Below are 23,152 nucleotides of genomic sequence, written 5' to 3' on the forward strand. Positions count from 1 at the left end.
TTTGTTGGGGGGGGCTTTGTTTGTCTTTGATGTGCTCTCTGCACACATGAGGCAGGTCACAGGTGTTAGGGGCTGACACGCTGAGAACAACTTTCAGTCAATACAGGTAAGAGCTGGAGAATAAACCCTCCCCAAAAGGGCAAGTCCGAGGTGGGTTTCATATTGTCTCTAGCCAAAATGGGCTCCAGGTGCCACAGCAGTAAGTGAGCATAACACCTGTATTGGCTTTTGTCCCTTTTCACCTCAAATCTTCATTCCCTTACTGGCTCCTCCTGGCACCATTTCCTGAATAAACTACTTATACTCAAATCCTCGTCTGAGTCAGCTTTTGGTTGAACCCAACCCAAGAGGCAAAGTCACCTAAGCAAGTATTTTGGACCCTCTAACTCCTGAATGGATAAGACGTGCTCAAGATCCCACTTGAGACCCACTGAGTAGTATCCATTCACTCACTCCAGCATCGCAGCACTAAATCATTCTGTAGACCCTTGCAACATGCGTTTGGCTCCCACTCCTCTTCAGGAACTATTTTCTCAAAGTTTCCAGCACTCTCCGAATTGCAAAATCACAAGCCTTTGATCCTTGTCAACTTCTGCAGAACTCAACAGGAATGTCAGCCTTTTCTTGAAACCCTCTTCTCCTTATTGGTGGTGGAATTCATTCTCTGGTTCTTCTCTCTGTCATTTCTTCTCAAAACCTTCTTGGGATCCCCATTAAATGCCTGTTCTTTAAGTGTAGGCTTTCACAAGTTTCTGTATCCAGAATTTGCTTCAGATTTCACACTCTCCTCCTAAACAATCTTATTCACTTTGATATCTCAAAATATCTCCTTTCTGCAGATGGCTTTCAAGCCTACATCTTTAACTTGGCCTTCTCTTGGCTAGACTTCAAATGCAAAGTCCGGCTAAACATCTCAACATAGAAATTCTCCCATCACCTCAAACGCAAAATGTTTCAAACTGAACTCCTTATCTCCTCTGATAAGCCTCCTCCTCTTCCTGTGATCCCTGCCTCAGTTTAACCACCTCCAGCTGAGTGGCTGGAGTCCTCTCTTTCATTCAAGCCCCCATCCAAGGACTCTCGAAGTCCTCTCTTTCATTCGGGCCGCCATCCAAGCCATTTCTCTCATATATGTCTCTTTTCCATTATCATTACTTCAGAGTTTCACAATCTCTTATCAAGAATAACGCAGTTGCTTCCTAACCCCTGTGATATAGTAACTTACTCCTTACTATACATTTCCTGTACATAATCCCATAGCAAAAAACTCCACCTTACAGGAGAAGACATGAAGCCTCAAACAGGTTAAGGAGCTGTTCAATGTCACCCCAGCCAATATGTACCCAGTGCAACCCAAACAGAAAATCAGCTAGAAAAATCTTGAAGATTTTCCACCATGTTAGATGACACTTGGGGTGGATTGTAAAGTCCTTCATCCATTTTATGCACTGGAGGAGGATAAGCTTTTTCGTGCTACATTAAATATAGTCCCAAAGAGGGAGAACGTCGCTTGGAAAATGGACTCCAAGCATGGAATCTGGACATGCTCTGGCCTGGGTTTCAATCCCAGCTTTACCGTCTACAAGTTCCGTGACTCTGGGCAAATTAGTCATCTTTCTTATCCTCATTTTCCCCCCTCTATAAAATGAGAACAGTAAAACCTACTTGAGAGAACTCTAATGAGGATTAAATGAAATATAGGAAGAAAAGTATCTCGTGTGTGCCTGGCATATTGCAGGTGCTCTTAAATGGTAATTATCATGATAATTATTCTGTAATGCTCCTATAAACCAAAGGAGAAAACAGAAGTAAACATAGCAAGATGATGTAAAGACATGAGCAATCAGTTCACGTTTTTAAGCACAATTTTAGGGCAAATAAAACATACAAGAAAGATCTCAAACCTGAACACTGGCTCTGCAATCCCAAATGAAGGAGTTATTTTCATAAGGGCAAAATGTACCAAAGCAATATTTTATTTGGCTGTACATCTATTTACAAATCAGCACCATTGTCTCTGAAAATTAAGAAATATAGTCTTCATTTGGTTTGGATTCTACATGTCTGAAATTTTCACAAGTTTCTCTTCCCTTCCACTTACGAAAAGCCACTTTGGGTCACTCAAAAAGGACAGCAATAGATCACTAAGGCTTTGAGGCTGCTCTCAGAGCTCACTGGCACTAGTGAGGGGCAAGACTCCACGATACTGTCAGTAGAAGAGCCACACTCACATGACAGTAAATGGAGTGGAATTTATGGCCACATCTGTTGTATCAACCAAAGCCCATTGATGACCAATCCACTTTCTGGATAGTGTGTTTGTATGAGAAGGGGCAACACACTGGAAAAATGTTGACACAGTAATAATAATATTCTCTATGTGGTTTAAGGAAGAAGTCAGCAGAGGTATTGTGAAGATGTGAGATTCTATTATGATAGAAAATTGAGGTGGGAACCTCAGGGGAGCATGAGGGGGCCAGGGCCCTGGTCAGCTGCGGTGAAAGTGGAGGTGGGGAGCAAATGTTAGTGAATATGACTAACTTGGACCTTGTCTCATGGCAGAAACGGCATTTTGGGTTATAAATGGTTTGGAATATAAATCCATTGCACGTATTCAATGCCCTCCACCTCAAAAACAAACAAACAAACAAACAAAAAAACAAAGTCTAAAGTTAAGGAGTTTGACCTACAATTTGATTATTTTGTTTTGGCAAATACAGGAATAAAAAGAATGCTGCCATCTGGTCTATTTTATGCTCTGCTACAAAACCTAGGTTTTCTTCCTTTGAAAATCCAGGAATCTATCCCTACAAGTCCAAACAGTGTCTCTGCCTTGAGGGGGAGGTGCTCCTGCGCTGAGTTGGGAAGAACCTCTACATACTAAAATCCACAGACAGGGGAAGCCAAGAGAAGATGATGGCGCTAACAGAGCACTTTCATCTTCAAAGCTCTTTATAAGTGTTAATTAATTAACCCTTCCTACACCCATATAAGGCAGTGAGAAGAGAACAAAGAGACTGGAGACAGACCTTGGCAGAATGAGGCAAGCAGCCCACATATTGTAAAGAAAGAGATGGGTTTTCTCAGTGGATAACAAGAACTCTTCTCCCCCAAAAAAGTCGCATCGAAGGGAGAGGTAACGTAGTATTAGGAAAGAAACATTAATTGACCTCAGGCCTCAAAAAATAATTAGAGAAAACGATAAATAAGCTTTGATCTAAATAATCCTCATTCCTGAGCTCATTAACAGCACATCTCTGAGTATGGAAAATGAATCCACTACACCAGAAACCACCAGGAGATCACGGAGAAAACAAGATTCAGTAGGAAAACAAAATCCAGATTGTTGTTGGGATTGTGGAGCCCAAACATACATAAGATACTGAAATAGGTTAGTTCTTTGCTGCAGTGGTTTTGCTTGTTTATTTGTTTACAAATGTGTGAAAATCAATCTGGAACCCAATAGAATATTCAAATCATTTTTAAGAACATTTAAAAATATATTCTCAAATTTCAGAACTAGATACTAAGGATGGAAATATTACAGACAACAACCATATTTACTAAGACCCTCTCTAAGAAATTAACTTTCACCATATATAGGGGCTGGAAGAGCATGAGTAAGGTGAGCTTCTATTATGGTTCAGAAGAGTGTGAAAAAAAATCAGTTAATATTATCCAAGACTAACCATCTTCCCCCTTTTGATAATACCTTCAACCAAATCTAAGTCTCGGTCTTCTGCAAGAATGCTAAGGAGCAGTTTAAGGCTTAAGGGGAAAGAAAAAGGAAATCTATTTTGGAAGGACTTTCTCTGCAAAAGGTGCTGGAATAGTCAGCTCATATACATCACAGAAAATCCACACAACTTTTCAGGGCAAGTCATACCTTGGGAAATTGTGGGATGCATGATCACCTCTTCAATTTCCCACAAGTCGTTTAAAGGGCCAGATAAGTCTTAAGATACCAGCTTTATAAATGGCCCTTTCTACTCTAAACTTTGAGCCTGGAGTTCACTTCCTACCCCCACCTCCCACATACCTGCATGGGCTTTGCCCACTGAGCCTACCCTCCTCCTGTGTCTGGAAGTAGCAGTTTCCTTTGGAAAACACTGTTTCTTTTTGTCTAAAGTAGTTCTGTAGAGTAAGCCACCTCCTGTATCTCTCCATACCCAGGGATAAGCACATTTCCCAACTCTGGCCCATCACTACATCTCATTCCCTTGACCCTAATGGTGGTTGAGGAATGGGCATGTTCCCTAAGTTAGTTCAATAAACATCAGTGCTGGGGTTTGAGAATAAAGCACTCCTTTCTAAGAGTATTTGATGTGTTTTCCCTGAGCATAGAGATGTAAGACATAAGCAAACACAACATACATCTTAATTTAAAATAACTGCTGGAAGTCTCTCTAGAGTGTTTTTTACTTTTATTTTTTATTTTTATTTTTATGTTAGATACATGCTCCATATTGCAGCAATGGATTTACTGAGAAACTGGGTAATGTGTAAAGCAAATATACATTATCAAATCAACGCAATGTTAAAATGTTCAATGAAGGAGAAATAGTAAATATGGTCACTGGTTAATAATCTACACTTGATACTGATATACTGATAGCAGGATATATTGATTGTCCTTCCCAGTTGAGAATCAATGATTTTTCTCTTCAGTTTGAATAAAATGAAAATTGCCGAAAATGACTTCCTCCACATTACTGTGTCTAGGTACAGCATACCAAGTCAACCAAAAAAGTGATGATGAAGATTTTATTTTTTTCGTAACAGAAATCCTCATGAAGTATTTCAATTCTGTGGCTTAGAACAGAGGACAAATGGAATGGCAATAGGCAATTGGGATTTGGGTGCACTATGTTTCCAATTGTCTATTGTTATATTTTTGTATCAAACAAAAACTTTAATAGTAATTGACCCCAAATCTTCTTTCTTTGGATGTCTAAATATGCATGGATGATAAATAACATATAATGAGTGTTTTCTTGCATAACGTTTTCATCAAAAAGAGATATTTAAAACAGATATTGACAATAACCATCTAATCACAATTGATTCTATTTGAGCCAGGAGTACTTTTTGCCAAAAATAGGCCAAAATAGAAGGTCAAAACCTTAGATAATCATTTGAGTTAAGATGGGGCTAGTTGTGGGGCGCCTGGGTGGCTCAGGAGGTTGAGCGTCCGACTTCAGCTCAGGTTATGATCACACGGTTTGTGGGTTCAAGCCCCGCGTAGGGCTCTGTGCTGACAACTAGCTCAGAGCCTGGAGCCTGTTTCCGATTCTGTGTCTCCCTCTCTCTCTGACCCTCCCCTGTTCACGCTGTTTCTCTCTCTCTGTCTCTCTGTCTCTCTGTCTCTCTCTCTCTCTCTCAGAAATAAATAAAAATTTAAAAAATAAAATACAAAAAAAGATAGGGCTAGTTGTTGGGAAAGCACACATGAGAGCCTTTCTAGGGGCCGGAACAGTTGTCCATCCTGGGTAGTGGTTACACGGCTTTATTTTTACATGCATCAAGACTTAAGGGCACTAATTTCATCTAAAAAGTTAAAAATGAGGCCATTCTAGCCATCATTACATAGCAATGCTAACACAAAACCCTCCAAAAAGGTAAAAACCCATAAAAACATTGAAAATTTAAAATAACAATTTTTTTTTCTAGAATCAGGGAAATATTTCTGGGGAAGACATGAGAGAATTGGGAAACATGATCTGTTGCCTACATACACTCCCCTTGCAAAACGCAATCGCGCAGCCAGCCAGGAAGTAGATAGGAAGACATTTAGTCCACTCCTTCTCCTCCCTCTGTCCTAACTTGGTGATGGGATTTATGGCTCCAGAAAGCTGAGCAGCCAGCCCTCCATTTTGCCAGAATGGCTTTCTGAAGTGGAGAGTCATGATCAGCTCCAGCCCCCAATCTCTCTCTAGCTTTAAGAAAGAGTGTAAACCCATGTCCTTCAGCCAAATGCTTACGTGTTGATAAGCTGAACATCAACATCTGTGATTCAGGCTTTGATTCTCATACTGCATTTCACCAAAACAGCATTCAAAACAAAGGGTGGGGACGGCATACTTTATAAAGTGTTTCTGGTTGAAGGAGGGGGAGGAAGAAAAGGAAAGAAAAATGAACAAAGTGTAGATTTGGGTGTCCCTCCTTTTCTTGCGTGTCCCCATGTGTTTTCCTACAATCATGGACTCCGGGGGACGCGACGGAAACAGCTCCACTTGGATCCCACAGACGATGGCTTATTCTGGGGCGAGTCCTCAGGAACTAGATTTCAGACAAAGTGTTCTAACTTCTTTGAGCCTCGGTTTCTTCACCAGGGGGAATGAGGACTCTGGGGGAGGCAGGTGTGAAAGCACTTTACAAACAGCAAAGTGGTACAAAGTGTAAGTTCTGAAATCGTGTCAGATCATGTCACACGTCTGCTCAAGACCCTCCATCGTTTACTGGTCTCACTCAGAGCCAAGGCCAAAGGCCTAGTTCTATTTCAAAGCTCCTTCTCCTGCCCTCACTCTCACCCTCCCCAAACCTCTCATCCTTCTCTGATCCNTGCCTCTATGAGAATGTTCTTGCCCCAGGAGCCACACGACTCCCTCCCTACTCCCTTCAGGTCTCCACTCAAAAGTTTAGTTTTCAGTGAGAACATCCTGGCCACCCACCCAAAAGTCCCACCCTCCCTCCAGAATTCCTATTCCCCTTCCCTCCCAGTACCTCCCCACGAGGTTTCCCAAGGAACACACACAGAGAACACTATTAGTTAGAATGTGCTAGAACAGTGCTTGCTTCGGCAGCACATATACTAGAATGTGCTAGAACAACACCTGGCATATGGTATGCAGTTCATATATATATTTATTGAATGAATGAGTTATTATCACCCACATCATCCCTTCCTCCTGTTAACTCTATCCTTCATTTATTTCCTTTTTGTGTAAGACGTCCAAGTCTTATTCATGCCCCAGACTTCCTGCTTTCACCTCCATAGAGAGGTCACTTCCTTTTTCCTCTCATCTCTCTCTTTTTCCTCCTTAATAAAAGCAAGCCATCCCCCTCTAATTTCCCTGTAGTGTATGGTTTACAATTTTTGTTTCTTGTGCAGCATTTAGATTTTATTCACATTGTTTTAGAGTTTGTGTGATCTTGTGTGTGTCTGTGTCTGTGTGTGTGTGTGTGTCTGTGTGTGTGTGATCACTTGCCCCACCTCACATACTGTGTTCAGGGCAGACTGTCAAAATTGTCAAAATGACCATTTTACCTATCACATTTCCTAATATACAGCAATCTCTCAATAGAAAAATATTAAATGTACGGATATGTATCTTACATATTTTAAAGGCTATTTCCATTGGAATTTTTTTTAAATGTAGTTTTCAGACAATGCCTTCAGTTCTGTTTTTACGAAGATCCTAGCAGTGTGCAAACTCCTTCTTAGCCCTCCCCGCTTTTCGCTCAGAATATCTAGGCTGAAAATTACCACCATTCTCCGTGATGGTTAGTACTGTCCCCGAACATTCTCCATTTTGCTACCCCACTGCACTCATGTAGAGAAAATTTGGGATTTTTATAACCTGCAAAGCATGTGGAAATATGTGAAACAAAACATGTGTAAAGAAAGCTAGAGAAAAATATACTTCCAGAGAATATGTAGGAAAGTAAAGATCCTCTTCAAAATACACATCTTTATTTGAACTCTGTTCAGAGAATCAAGGCTCTCAAATGTTGCTCCGTTTTCAATGACATCAATTCTCCAATTCAGGTCTCCTCTCCACCCATATACATGATGACGGCTACGAACAAGAAAAACCAATGACTCTTTTTATAGCATCTTCATACAAAATCTTCAAGCCATTTGTTCACATGACTGATCTCGGCAAAGTGGGTGAAGGGCATTAATAGACATTTGGAAATCCCTGTAAATCCATCATCCTGAAAGACAGCGCAATGCCCACGGTGACACTGAAGGGAGTGAAATGAAATATGCCAGTGACTCTCCAGAGGTTAATCAATCATATTTCTGGTGCTACTTGGTTTGACATAACCAAATTTGCACTGAAAATCAAGTCATCTATCTTTGTTCTGGTCAACTTAAAATTTTAATCCTATTTGACCTTTCCTGAGGTGCAGTGAAAGGAAACCAGATTCTTTTTGGAACCGGGCAACCCCCTTCTATCTATATTACAGACACCTGAGCTGTTTCAGCTCTGTTCCAATCCAAGAGCACAGAATGGCCCATGACAAATCTATTCACTTGCTGTTTGGTCCCCAAAGACAGAAAGACTGGGGGTGGGGGGGAATTATTTGTTTTGCTTTGGGGATGATAAAGAGAAAATTTTAAGGAAGACTAAAAAGAGAGAGACCAAGAGAGGAAAAGTGATGATATGCCCCGATTCACCATACATCTGCAGCAGAAACAAATCTACACAAATCATTAGGTTCTCACAGTCAACCAATTTTCTCACAGAAATGGTTGCCAGAGTCCAGCTCTCACAGTGGCCTCCAGAAAGCAGACTTGGCCCTTGCTTCAATTTGTTTTTATTAACTTAATTTAGAACTTACTGGATGTTACTTTTTTTTTTTACATGGAGGCTTCCTTCCCAGAAACACAGAGTATTTGAAGTTGTATTTCAATGATGGTTTACAAAAGGATTTTTCTTTCTCCCCTTTCACGCACTCGTTCTTTCTTTCACTCTGCCTCTGCCTTTCATGAACACACTCTTGCTTTTATTCTCTCTCTCTCTCTCTCTCACCAAATATTGCTCTGAATATCCTTTGTCGGATGTTTAAAACCTCCAATTTTCATCATTGTCCTGGAGGATCTATCCTTTTTTATAGGAGAACTTCTTCCCAGGGAAGAAAACCAGCCAGCTTCTCTGAGGATAATGAGTAAATTTGATATGTTTGAACCAGGGCTGAATTTCTACAGCAACAATTCAAGAGGAAGGCAAGTCAGACTGACTTCAAAGAGCATGTATATCCATTCACTTTGGTGAGCAAAATGCTAACCCAGCAAAGAGAAGGAGTAGCTGAAACCAAAAAGATTAGCCTATGAAAAAAAGGCCATTTGAACGTGATACTATCATGTATAGTCATACATGGTCTTTGGGGTCTCAGGATCATCACACACATTGGTTCTCACACTTTTTCTTCCTCTGTGCACCTGCAGGGGCTAAATCAAATTCTATCTCTATTAGCAGATATAGAAAAAGGTGATTAGAGGGAGTCAGAATTTTCTTTGCCAACTGTACTTATCAGGGTTCTTAAAAAATAAAAAGTATTTATTTGCATCATTATTGGTAGGTACTTCCTGTTTTTACTGAGCAATCATTCAAAATGTCTGTTTAGTGCTTCAAACAATGAATACAACTTTGAGAAGAGGGGCGCCTGGGTGGCTCAGTCAATTAAGTGTCCAACTTCGGCTCAGGTCATGATCTGGCAGTTCGTGAGTTTGAGCCCCATGTCAGGCTCTGTGCTGACAGCTCAGAGCCTGGAGCCTGCTTTGGATTCTGTGTCTCCCTCTCTCTCTCCCCCTCCCCCACCCACTCTCTCTCTCTCAAAAATAAATAAACTTTAATAAAGAAGATTAGATTCAGTCAAGTTTCCTCTTCTCTAAAGTTTAGGGACTTTGGTGGATTGTGCTGTGCCTCACATTGGCCCTGCTTCACCATATAATTGCTGTCTCCAAAGATAAATTTGTGATTGTCTTGATCTAGAAGGATCCAGCAGATCCTGAAGCACTTCCTGTAAGTACAATTTCCCTCCGCGTGCCTCGGAGTGGTGAGACAGAAACTGAAGAGTATGAAGAAGTTGGAGAGGGATTATCCACTCTCCATCCCCATTTGTATCTTAGTGGCGATAACATGAACTGAAGTTCTTAAAGCCCATTGTGATGAACTCTAGCAAACCAGAGTAAAAGAGATTTAATATGTGTTAAATATGTGACAAGTAAGACAATACCTCTAGGGTAGATGACTTTCTAAAATGGCAGAAAACTGTCTCCCCAGTATTTCCTTCCTCCTGGTTTTCATCCCCTTGTGTGGCCCACTCCTTTTGAGGATGGGCTGGACCTTAGGATTTGCTTCTAGTGGATATGATAGCAAAAGTGATGGGGTGTCACTCTTGAGATTAGGTGATAAAGGACTATAACCTGTGTTTTGCTAGCATTCTCTCTTTCTCTTGCCCTCTCACCATTCTGGCTTTCACGAAGCAAGCTGTCATATTGAAGAAGCCCATGCGACAGGGAACTTAGGGTTGCCTCCAGCCAACAGCCAGTGAGGAACTGAGGCCCACAGCTAAACACCCCACAAAGTACTGAATGCTGCTAACAACCATGTGAGTAACTTTAGAAGTGGATCATTTTCAGGGTGCCTGGGTGATTCAATTGGTTGAGCGTACAACTTTAGCTCAGGTCATGATCCATGGTTTGTGAGTTCGAGCCCTGTGTCGGGCTCTGGGCTGACAGCTTTTTTCTGTCCCTGTCTTTCTCTGCCCCTCCCCTCCTCATGCTCTCTCTGTCTCAAAAATAAATAAACATATAATTTTTTTTTATAAAAGCAGATCGGGGGTGCCTGGGTGGCTCAGTCGGTTAAGCATCCAACTTCAGCTCAGGTCATGATCTCACAGTTCGTGGGTTCGAGCCCCGTGTTGGGCTCTGTGCTGACAGCTACCTCAGAGCCTGGAGCCTGTTTCGGGTTCTGTATCTCCCTCTCCTTCTGACCCTCCACTGTTCACACTATCTCTCTTTCTCTCTCTCTCAGAAATAAATAAAACATTTAAAAAAATTAAAAAATTAAGAGGATCATTCTCCAGTTGAGCCTCTGAATGACACCACAGTCCTAGCCAACACCTGGATTGTGAGACACCTTGAAGCAGAGAGCCCAGTAAGATATTCCCCGAATCCTAATCCACATAAATTGTGAGATAAAACGTGTGTGTGTGTGTGTGTGTGTGTGTGTGTGTGTGTGTTAGCTGTTAGGTTTTAGGGTAATCTGTCATGCAGTGGTAGATAACCTAAAACCTCCTTCTCCCATAACGCATTCTTCCAGAGAAGCATGTGGAGTCATTTTTAACTTGACATGATTCATTTACATCTACAGAGAATGAAGAACACTGATTTCAGAAATCTGGAAAGACAAAGGTAGCCATCTTGCGTTGTTTACCTCATTGTTATTGGTCTATAGACAGTGGACCAAGGGTCAAATATCTGGCTCTGTCATTAGCTGTGTGTCAGTTAATCTCTCCAGGCTTTGTGTTGCCCTTTGATAAAAGGAGGTGAAGGTGCTTGCCAGCAATTACATTTGATATTCCTCCCACCATGAAAGGTAAACGAGAGGATCCACCATGGCACTGGGGACTGTTAAAGGTAGTACTGCTCAATGACAAACAATTGTATTAGTCAAAAAACCATCTCAGTTAAGAACTGTTGCTGCCTCACCAGTATAAAAGATTTGCCTTTCCCCCTTAAAGCAGATAAAAACACAAAATAGGGCCCAGTGACCCATATCATTAAGAGAACACCTTACTTACTTACTTACTTCTTCTTACTTCAGGCCAACCAAAATCTAGCCACCTCCACCGCCATGTGATGATCCCACCTTCATCAGGGAGTTCTTTCAACCCCCTGAGGCATGATGGTGTGCACATAAGATGTGCCCAGGTCATAAGGCATATGCTGTGCTACAAATTATATTCCCACACTAAGTCAATGCTGCTGAAAAGAACTAGCTTGCTAGAAAGCCAGGTATGTCCTGGAAATTAAATATCTAAAAAGGCATCAGTGTTTGAACAGTTTTGTGCCTACAGACACATATGAGAATTTTGTGGTGAATCACTGGCAGCTTAATGATCTTGAGGAATCTAACCATAAAATTCTGAGTAACCGGAAAACATCACATGAAATAGTAGCCTTAAATGAAGACATTGTTTTCAAGGTGGGGAATGATTTGAGAGAGAGTTGCAGAGATCTGTAAACTATTGCTAATCTACCCAGTGGAAAATCTAACAAAAAGCTAAAATTAGTTCATCTTATGATCGTCACACATACACAATTGGATAGACAGCCAATAATTCACCATGAAAGAGTGGTGATTCGCCAGCATTGCTATGTATGAACATATGCCCTTTCAATCAAGAAACAGCCTGTTATATGATTTTGAGACTCAATAACTATTAAGTATCTCAATTGTGTTATTTTGGCAAGAGTTGGTTCGATTGTCTTATTAAATCTGATTAGTTTTACAGTGGAAATAAAAGCAGCACACACACACAAATCATGTCTTCGTTGTTTCTTAAGTGAACATTGTTCCTTTCATCTTTCAAGTGGTTAGCAATTATATAATGAATCCAATCAATATAGACAGCCAACATAAATAAGTCAGACATAACTGATTTTGTATGAATTAATAAGTATATAATGAGCCTTTACTGCTTGTTAGCATGAATTCTGCAGATAATTGACTCCATTCTCCATTTCCTTCTTGTGTCTGGAAGCAGCTTAAAACAGTAGCCAAAAGAAAAACGTATGGCAAGTAAGCTTTGGTTGGTGAACATTAGTCTGAAGTCCATCAGAGAAATAATCTGGTCTGGGGTATTTTCCACACTCTATTCAACGGCTCTATCATGCGTGTCACTTCGAACATATACATCTCTGATATTTAAAACCTTGGAATCAGTTGTTCCTGATTCTGGAATCTCTGAGTATTCATTTGTCAGTCTTTCCCTTCCCAATGCATGAATGTCTCGTATATGTAATCACTCTTTCAGACATGAGCAAGTGGCTGCTGTATTAGGATAAACTCATAAGATCAAAACTGCCAGGAAAGATGCCAAAGTGTCTGATCTTGTTCCAGAAGCTAATGCTTTGTTGAAATTCAATACCACGTATTTTACCAGGATACGTTTAATGTGCATCAATGGGGAAGCTTTGAAACAGCACATTTTAATGCTAATTCATGAGGTGCTATTTCTAGACACTGCTTACAGGATCCTTTGAAACACTCCTAGATTCCCACTATTATGAACCCTACTGACAATAATAGTAACACTTTCTATAACGCTTTTGAATTGACAAAGCACTTTTTTATGAAATATAAAAGCCCTGTGAGGTGGTAAAACAACCTTATTTCTATTTACCAGATGAGGGAATTGAGACCAGGAATGGTAAATAACTGGCTTACAGTTAGCAAGAGGCAGAAATGGAATTAGAATCCAAGATCTGGAGCAAGCAAACCCGGAATACCTTATAACACGAGAGGACCAGATTTAATTTAAAATATAAAAGCAAAATAGCAATGATAATAATGTTGACATTTTCCTCATAACTGGGCAAGACTAAAATAGAACATGGGTAACATTTGGAAGTAGTGATCAGGAAGAGATGAGGTTCATTCGGAAATATGAGTAGAGATTTTCTATCTAAAAAAAGCACTGGAACTCATCTATGGACTTCTTGGTCCTCTCAGTTTCCATTAGCTGCAAATGAGCCGGCTACCTACAGAGTCGCCAATAAGCATCTTTTAGCTGGACAGAGGAGATCGATGCCTTCATTTTAGACTGTCTTCAGATTTTGGGATCATAGCTCCTGAAATGCATACAGCTCTTTGCAATTGACCAAGCACTGCCTCATGCATTGTTGTGTTCAGTTCCCACCTCAACCTATGGACAGGCCAGAGCAGATGCTATCCTCTACATTTACCCCAGAGGACTCTAACTTTCAAAAATGTCACGTCGCTTGTCAGTGCGTTCTGAGTTAGTGAGTCACGGTGGTGGGATTGGAATTTGGGATTATCTAATGTTGATCCTGCTATACCAAGTCTTATTTTATATACTGAGTCTTATGAGCACTGTATCAGTCAGGGCCCTATCAATAGACAGTTAGCAGAAGATTATTTGAGCAGTTTAGTATACAAATGGAGTAGGTAAATAATGACATCGACCAAAAAGAGACATCAGTCGCATCTATCCGGGAGGAGAAGCTTACTGGTAACATTTCAGGTAGCTGGCTCCTTTGCAACAGATGGAAGCTGAGAGGATCAAAAGATCTACATTTAAGTCTCATTCCTTTTTTCCATAGAAAATCTCTACTCGTGTTTCCAAATGAGCCATCTCTCCTATATACTCATCTACCTGGATCACTGTAAAGCCGGAAACTGAACCTTCAAGTATCACAGAGGTAGCATCTGCAGGAAGCAGTTACCACATGCCCCTCCTTGCTCTCCCTGTGAGTAGCAACCCAATTTGCCTTAGTAATAACATCAATCCCCCTCGCCAGTAGAGTATGCATTTTTGGCCCTGCCAGCTCAGTGGCATAAGGATCCCAAAATGGCCAGGCGGTAGTCTTACCTTCCAATTTAATGAAACCACTTTGGCCACTGTTGTAGGCACTGGTGAAAGCTTTTAGCTCTCCAAAAGCAAGACTTCCAAAACAAAGGAAAAGCACAATAATCACAACTGGCTTATTAGTGAGAGGATCTACTCCCAGGTCCACACCCCAGACGGGTGTGTTCTGTCCATGGGAGAGACAGCCTCAATGGGCTTCTGATTGCAAATTCATAGAGTCTAAGCCACTGAGGATATTGTTTCTCAACTGACACCATAGGCTTAATTTTAGAGCTCAGTTATAATATTCTATCCTAATGGCAGCATGGAATAAAATATTTACATGAAGGGCATCACTTCTTCTATTTTGTTACACTGACCCCAAGAACCCCTCCTCACCTAAATCTAGTAGACGTTGCTCAAAAACAAAGAGAATTCCACTAGAGACAAAAGAACACAACAGATCACAGTGTAATTCAAACAGGACATTAATCTGATTAAAGGAAAATCAAGAAATCTGCCAAAAGAAGACAACTTTGAATGAATTATTCAGGTGTTTTTGTTGTAGATTATAAAATCAGATTTAAAACTTTCTTTATTTCTATTCATAGACTTTTTTAGAGCACTTTTATGTTCACAGAAAAATTGGAAGTTCAGAAAAGTTGAAAATTTTAATATATACCTGCCTCCCACAGTTTTCCCTATAGTGAACGTCTTACATTAGCAGATGTATTATTCATTTTAAAGAAGTAGTAGAAAAGTGAGATCAGATAGTAAAGGAGAAGAAAGAAAAATGAAAAAAAATTGACAGAAATAAATGCAAACTGGTGAGATTCCAATTGCCCTGGAGATGTTTCTGGGTGGAGGCATCATCCTGCTACTGTCCCCCTGCAGCCCCCAGCCCCCCACACTGCTCACCTCCACAGCCTCCCTAGTGATGTGTAATTTCTGCAGCTGGAATACCCACACATATCAACACCATCCTGATTCTATGTCCATATTCCCAGGTTAGTGCTATTGAAGAGAACTTCCCAAAGGCTGCTAGAAGCTGATATCATTTGCATCTGTGGCTTACATGTTTTGAGATTAATCTTCATATTCAGACAGTTATTCTCTACAATTTGCAGAGAAGCATTGACTCTAATTCCTGGCCCCCTGTTCAAATCCCAGGCCCCTATAAGTCTGCAGAGAAAGAGTGTCCTGGAAACAAAACATTCAGCGAAAGTCAGCAGGGTTTTATTAGGGAAGAGGCTTGAGTGAGATGGGAAGGTATATAGAAGCTTCTGCTCCTCTGGACTTCAGGGAAGAAGCTCTGGATTGAGAATCTCTGCTTCCATCCAGAAACCAAACGCCCCTCCCAGAGCTTCATCATTCCCCACACCCCTTCTTCTTACGGCTAGCCTGTAGCTATATGCAGACAGCCAACATGGACAATGGTGGAAGGGCCATGCCCTGCTTTTGAGAAAAATACCATTGAGAAGATACAGAAGCATGATCCCATCCCCTACTTTAAAATCCTACACCCATCTTTCTAGCTCACTCCATATCTCACATTCTTTTACATGGGCTATTATAGCCTGGCAAAGAGTAGATACTGATGAACCTTCTGTTCAATAAATGGATAAATGGATAGATGAGTCCTTGTTCTGTCTCCTTGTCTGCAGTCTCTTCCTTTCTGACCTCACCCTTCACAACATCAGAGAAACTATCTTAAATGTGCATTAGATCACATTACCCAACAACACCCTCCACTCCACAAATGAACAAGAGAGCTTCAGTGCCTCCATTATAGCTGAAATTAAACCGTGATCCCCATACCACCAAAGTACCCCATAGAGTACTTTGTATATGTCTTTATCTATTCTGCCTTGCTTTATTGTCATGCATTATCAATAGTTACCTCATTTGCTACGCTACGAGCTCCTTGAAGTCAGGGACTATTTTTAACAGTTGTATTCTGCAGAGCACCTAGCTTTGTGCTTGACCCAAGCCTATTTCTTCTGATAACTTCTTGAATGGAGCAACTATAAGAGACAAAGGTAGTCTCTTAAAAGGATGTGATTAGAGAAAAACTGAGAGGGCAGCATGGTCTCTCTCCTTACTCCAGCTCCAAATTCTTTCACACTAAACTGCTTATTAAAAAAAAATAGTACACCATCACAGAGTCATCCCTTTAGCTTAAATCCTCATCTTCCAAAAAGGACAATGGACATCCCTCTGGGGAGAGGCAATACCCCTCTTTCTGGGGTCATGCTTGTAAGTAAGAACATGTGTATCTGATACTTTCTGGGAAGCAGATTTTCACAGGAAGATGAGATCCTGGTGTTACTGAGACACCGAATTGAAGACACAGAGATGGGGGGCCGGGAACACCAAGATAAACTCCAACTACGTCATAATCTTGCCCAGACCAATCCTAACTGGTGGTCCCTGAGAGCCTCCTAGGTGGTCCATTGACGGGTTTCTTGAGGAATTCATGTTTATAATACGGCTGTGTCTTTGTTTTTGTTTCTGGAATGAATTAATCATTTAGCTAGAATAGTAAATGAGGATCAGACACTGGCTTTCAACAAAAGCAGTTCCTTTTGTCTCATTAATACTTGAGAAAATGTTTGGCCCTATAAAATGTGGGTAGGTGAAATGCCTCAACTGTAGGGTCTTTTCCCCTGATAGAATGATACAGAAGAAAGAAAAATGTGAGATTACTGTTATTCCTCCTCCAAATTATTCAGAGGTGCTCTCTAAACCATCAAATTAAACCCTTGTCAATATAAAGTTACCAGTCTTGTTGAGAATGTTCCATTCTTTCAAGCCTCCAACTCTTTTGGGGGGCTTTTTATTCCATCAAAAATGGATGGGAATATTTCCCTCTCATTTGCCCAGAAACTCTGATTCATTCCTGATAATTCAAGTCAAGTATCATTCCTCCAAGGAAGACTTCTCTGACTTTCCCAGATAATTGTTGATACCCAGTTATGTTCTACAACTCTTGTCTTTATAACCAGTATTACTATGAAATGAAATCATACATTTGTTCTTCCGTTTCAGTTATTTATTTGTGCATAACACACCACCCCAAAACTTACTAGCCCAAAGCAACATTTTAGAAAAATTTTTTTCATCATTTTCTGGACCAACTAGGTTCAGCTGGGCAGTTCTGCTCCACAGGTGTAATCAACAGCTGACTGATGTCCTTCACGCAGCAGTGAAGGACACCTGGAGTGCACCTGGAGCCTGGACATCTGGGATGGCCTCTCCTTCGCCAAGTCCTTGGTCCACTTGCTGGTCCATCACTCAGCAGCCTCTCCTGAGCCTCCCTGCAACATGGCAGCCACCCTCTAAGTTGCTAGACTTGTTAAAGGACCAGGTCTAGAATCTGTTTGGTATCACTTCCTTCACTTATCATTGATTAAAGCAGGTCATAAGACCATTCCAAATTCTAGAACAGACTACACTTCCTAATGGGAGGAGCAGTAAAGACTGTATGGATGTATTTAAACTACCACACATCCCCACCAAACAGCAAGCTTTCTCCAGGCAAGAAGTTAAAGATTTGCTTTGGGGATAGCAGTCTAGAAATTAGGAAAATGATATGCCAGAAGGAATTGAAAACAAAAGGTAGGGGGTGCCTGGGTGGCTCAGTCTGATTCTTGATTTCAACTCAGGTCATGATTTTATGGTTCATGGGTTCAAGTTCTGCATAGGGTTCTGTGCTGACAGTGCAGATCCTGATTGGGATTCTCTCCCTCCCTCCCTCCCTTCCTCCCTCCCTCTCTCTCTCTCTGCCCTCCCCCCATTCATACTTTCTGTTTCTTTCTCTCAAAATAAATAAATAAACTTAAAGAACCAAAGATAAGAAAAGAGATGCCATAACCCACTTTCTGAAGTTTCAAGAAATTCTGACTTTCAAATGGTTCAGGAACAATGAGGGGTTGGGGAAAGACTCCTGGGTGGCTCAGTCAGTTGAGTGTCCAACTTTGGCTCAAGTCATGATCTCACAGTTCCTGGGTTCAAGTCCCACGTCTGACTCTATGCTGGACAGCTAGCTCAGAGCCTGGAGCCTGCTTCAGATTCCGTGTCTCCTTCTCTGTCTCTGACCCTTCCCTGCTCATGCTCTGTCTCTCCCTCTCTCAAAAATAAATAAACATTAAAAAAATTTTTTTAGAAGAAAGAACAATGAGGAGTTAGGGAGTAGCCACCAGTTTCATCTGTTTACTCTCTAGATGCCTGAGGAAACAAAGCTTCTTGTAGCCAGAACTGCTATGAAGACATGTATTCCTAAAAGTCCCGAAATTCTCCATGTTCTACTACAACACAGAAGTGCAATCAACATGAGGTTAACCTTATATCAGGACTCCAGCCACTTGATATAGTTAACATATTTAAATCAATTTTTAAAAATGGTTTTATCTAATACTCTGTTACACATGGTCTAGTAGGACCTAACTATCAGAAATTCAGGTATTTGGTCTGAATATGAAATACGCTTATTTCATTTGCCAGAAAAAGGGTACATGCAAGCAAAGGAAAGCAGAAGGTTTAACAGTCAATTCAGTTGCTTTCACTTATCAAGAGAGTTTATACAGTCAGTTTCATAGTATAATAAGGAACTGATCACAATTGTTCATTGCAAATTTGGGCATAAAAGCTTTCTGGAGTGAAATTGGATAATGTATATAATAAAAGCATTGAAAGTTTTGCATATCTTTTGAGCCATAAGTTCTTCTAAGTATTTGTTCCGGAAGAAATGGACACAAAGATACATATCATTACAAGATGTTTGTTGTAACAAACACTGAAAATATTGGAGACAACCTATATTCAAATAATATGAGATTAATTATATAAATTACAGTACATCTATGAGATGAGACTGTGGATGCCACTAAGGTTATACAATAGAAAGATAATTTGTGGTATAATATATAAAAAGAAAGACATGAAACAGTATAGGGTAGTTATATATGTATAAAAGCTGGAAAGCAATACTTTGGATAATCAGCAGTGATTATATCTAGGTAGTTGGATTACAGGTAATTTTATTATTTTTGGTTATTTATATTTTCCATAAGAAACATATATCTCTAATATGAAACATAAACTTATTTTCCTATTGATATTTTTTTAAACTTGTGCATCCCCAATCTAGGGACTGTTTGGAAGGTGTTAACAGTATAGCAGCTTGGTTTGATAGAGTCCCAGACACTGCTGAAGATCTTAACCAAGCTACTTTCTCCAAGCATACAGTTGTTTGTTAATAAAAAGTCATCAAAATATGCAACATTTCAGACCAACCATACAACACAACAAATAACGTTTCTCATCAATGTGACATGAATGCACTGAATCTGAAATGTCTATGAGATTCAATGAAACTGAGTTTGAGACTGTAAGTTCCATGAAAGTAAGGATTTCATGTATTCTATTCAGTAAATATGTTTTGGACGGACAGATGGATGGATGGATGGATGGATAAGTAATGGGACCACATGAGTCATTAACCTCCAATAAGATAGTGTTTCAAGATAGCTTCCCAATCTCCTGGAGTTGCATAGTAATGCCTCATGCCATTGAGCCTAAAAAGATTCCAGGGACATTATTTGAGGGCAATTTTTAACATGCAGTGGATAGATAGATAGATAGATAGATGATAGATAGATAGATAGATAGATAGATAGATAGATAGATAGATAGATAATAGATAGATAGATAGATAGATAGATAGATAGATAGATAGATAGATGATAGATAATTGAGGGAAAGAGCTGAGGAAATTTCCAGTATGTAGCTGGAAGGTGAAACCCTGAGGAAAAACATCCAGGGAGAGTGAAGAGAGAATGGCCAAGAACAGAAATTTGAGGAGCACAGATCTTTAATGAGACTCTATGTCCTATTTACCCACATGGCCCCCTGATCTCCAGATCTGGGATTTCATAGCTGTCCACAGCAGACTGAACTTCATGCTAGGGTTAAAAGGCTGCAGAACCAAGACTCAGCCACAGGAGATCCCTGCCAGCCCAACTTCATCCCATCCTGGTGCTTGAGATCTAGAAATCTTGTTTTTCCAGTTCTCCTATATTTGATGTTTATTCTTAATGCCTTACCCCCTACTCCAACACTTTTAAAGAAAGAAGTCTTTGCCCTTGTTTAAGCCAAAGTCTCACCTTCCTGTATCCTACCTCCCTGGGACCACCTGCTTCCCTGCACCTCTCCCAATTACTCTGCCCACCCACATTTCCTCTTATTACCCATTGCTAGATTTGCTCAGACTGTCTGCCTTGGCACTTCTCTCTACTCTCTCCATAGTGGCTGTTCTTTATCTGCCAGCCTTCTGTTGACCAAGCCTGGGATCTGATGGTAGAGAGCACATTTTCCACAGCAACCCTCACTTTATGCTTCCCTTCTTTGAATCTAGAGCCATTTAATTCCTATTGTATGTAGGGAATCAGGAATTTAGGTCTGCTATTCAATAGCTCAGTGCTGAGTCAGTCTTGATATTTTGATTCTTGGCATACTAGATTTCATGTCTTTTTCCTCCCTCACTAAGGTGTTTGATCCAGACGGGGGAAACGAATCACTGGTCTTCCGGGGCCCAGGTATCCAGCACTTGCCAGATACTTAGCCAGCTCTCTGAAATTTCAACCTTTCCCTTTGGTCATACATGCATCTTATGTGAAGTAATTTTGGAATTTGCCAAAGGTACTTGTGGTGTATTCTGTGGTGTTTGCCAAGACCTTCCCTCAGAACTGAACCATGCAGTTGAGGACATATTTTGGATGTGTATCCTAAATGTCTGTTCTTACAATGTCTCTTTGCCTTCCTCTTTTCTATGAGTTTTTTGAGATTATCAAGGCCTGGTCTTTCAAATAATTTCTATTGTTCCCATCTACGATCTAACCAAAAAGTCCTCACTAATAAACACCTAAAACTTTGGTATGTGCTCAGTGGGTGCTCAATAGCAGGACCCATGATTAATTCTCGACTTTCTTCCTAGTGCATTAAGATTCTTCCTGCAAGTCTGTTCTTTAGCCTCTACATAATTCTCTAGACAGACTGTTCCACGTCTTTCTCCTTCTTTCTCCCCTTAACCTTGAATAGAAACATATCACTGAACCACAGGTTGAACTATAGCGCTAGTCAGATTACTATACCCCTACTCACCAATGTACCCAGCAGTGCAGCCATCTTGCCTCTTATGACAATACATCAGTCAACGATTCTTCCTAAAGGAATACCCTTGAAGTAACTATGTTCAGGGCTTCTTGCTTTTGTGAATTGTGCCCATTGACCATTCCATAGTTACATGATTACATAGGAAAATAATAACCAAAAAAAGTAAAATATCATGTGAACTCAAACTAGTCTACCTCATCAATAATTTGCTTTCAGGCCAATGATATTCAATATGTAGAGCAGAAAGTTTACCCAACTAGTTTAGAGCTGTCAACTTCGGTACAATAGAAATGTTACTTGGTTTCCAAAGACCTAAGTCATAGATTTCACTTGCCATTTTAGGCAGTAGTAAATGTACTATACTGTTTCCCCTGGACTGGGTTTTCTAAATGTATTGGATCCAAGAGACGGGATGATAAGCAGTTGAAGGACACCCCTACCAACACATATACACACATGATTTTTCAGTTGCAGTTGTAGAAATTTTGTGCCCAGATTAATGAGGTCATTTCTACACAGCACTTTATGCTTCTCTGGCTTATTGAAATTATCAGTTAAAATTCAGCTTGAGGTTCTTTGTTTTGAGAAAAATCTTATTGGTGCATTTAAGTGAAAACTCCATGTTTGTGCTGAATTTGACAGCACAGGATTCGGGGCCCGAGTTGTACCATCAGGATTTCCTTTCCTCCATCTCTGGGCTCAGGCTTCCATTCATTCTGATAAACTTAATGTGGGGGTACAATGGGAACGGTGATGCCAGCCCCCACACCCACCCAGGCTTAAGATTCAAGTGGAAGAGCTCAAACAAAAGTCTGAGAATTTGATCACATTGATCCTGGTAGGCATGACTTCGGTTGTGTGCCCATCACACACCAATCTTTCCAGCCAGCTGGATGGAATATGCTGATTGGTTTGGGCTGTGCCTGCCTTTGTTTCAAGACTGGAGTCCAAGGTAGCTTCTACTTCCTTGAGAATACATGGCAGAAGAAGGTTGAGGGTTCTCTAGAAGAAAATCACAATAAGTACAGATGCGTGAAAGACATCTCAACTGAAAAACAAGGCCCTGCCCTTATAGAGCTCACATTCTAGAAAGAGAGAGAGAGAGAGAGACACTGAGTGAACCACTTAAAGAAGATAATGCCAAACACTGTTAAGTACTCTAAGGAAAATAAATAGGATGAAGTGAGAATTACTAGTGTAATAAATCAGACAAGATGGTCAGGAAAGCTTATCCCGGGAGATAAATTCTCCAGATAGGATTATATTCCGGCATGTGTGGCTTTGATTTATGTAACTCTTTAGTAAACATGAATAATTTCTTTCCAGGTTATTTAGCCCAAGTGTTTCTTAAGCATTGTTCAGTTTATTGGAGACATTTCATACAGATTTTCAACAGATGCTGGCAAATCTAAATATTTGTTCAGTTCTTAAGGTTGTTTGCTGAGGGCAGTATTTTGTATTTTTAGATAATTGCGTTTGTTTGCATGTGACCTTGGTTTGTGGCAACCAATGGTCTGATGATCTCAAATTTGTCTGAGATCAGTACAGTGAGAACTCTTTTGTTGTCTTTCCATTTTAATTCTTTCCTTCATCTGATAATTACCATTGTCTAAAGAATTAAAAAAGGGGCCACAGTGAAAAAAGACACACATGG

This window comes from Crocuta crocuta, unplaced genomic scaffold, assembly GCF_008692635.1.
Source record: "Crocuta crocuta isolate KB4526 unplaced genomic scaffold, BGI_CrCroc_1.0 scaffold229, whole genome shotgun sequence".
Classification (NCBI taxonomy): domain Eukaryota; kingdom Metazoa; phylum Chordata; class Mammalia; order Carnivora; family Hyaenidae; genus Crocuta; species Crocuta crocuta.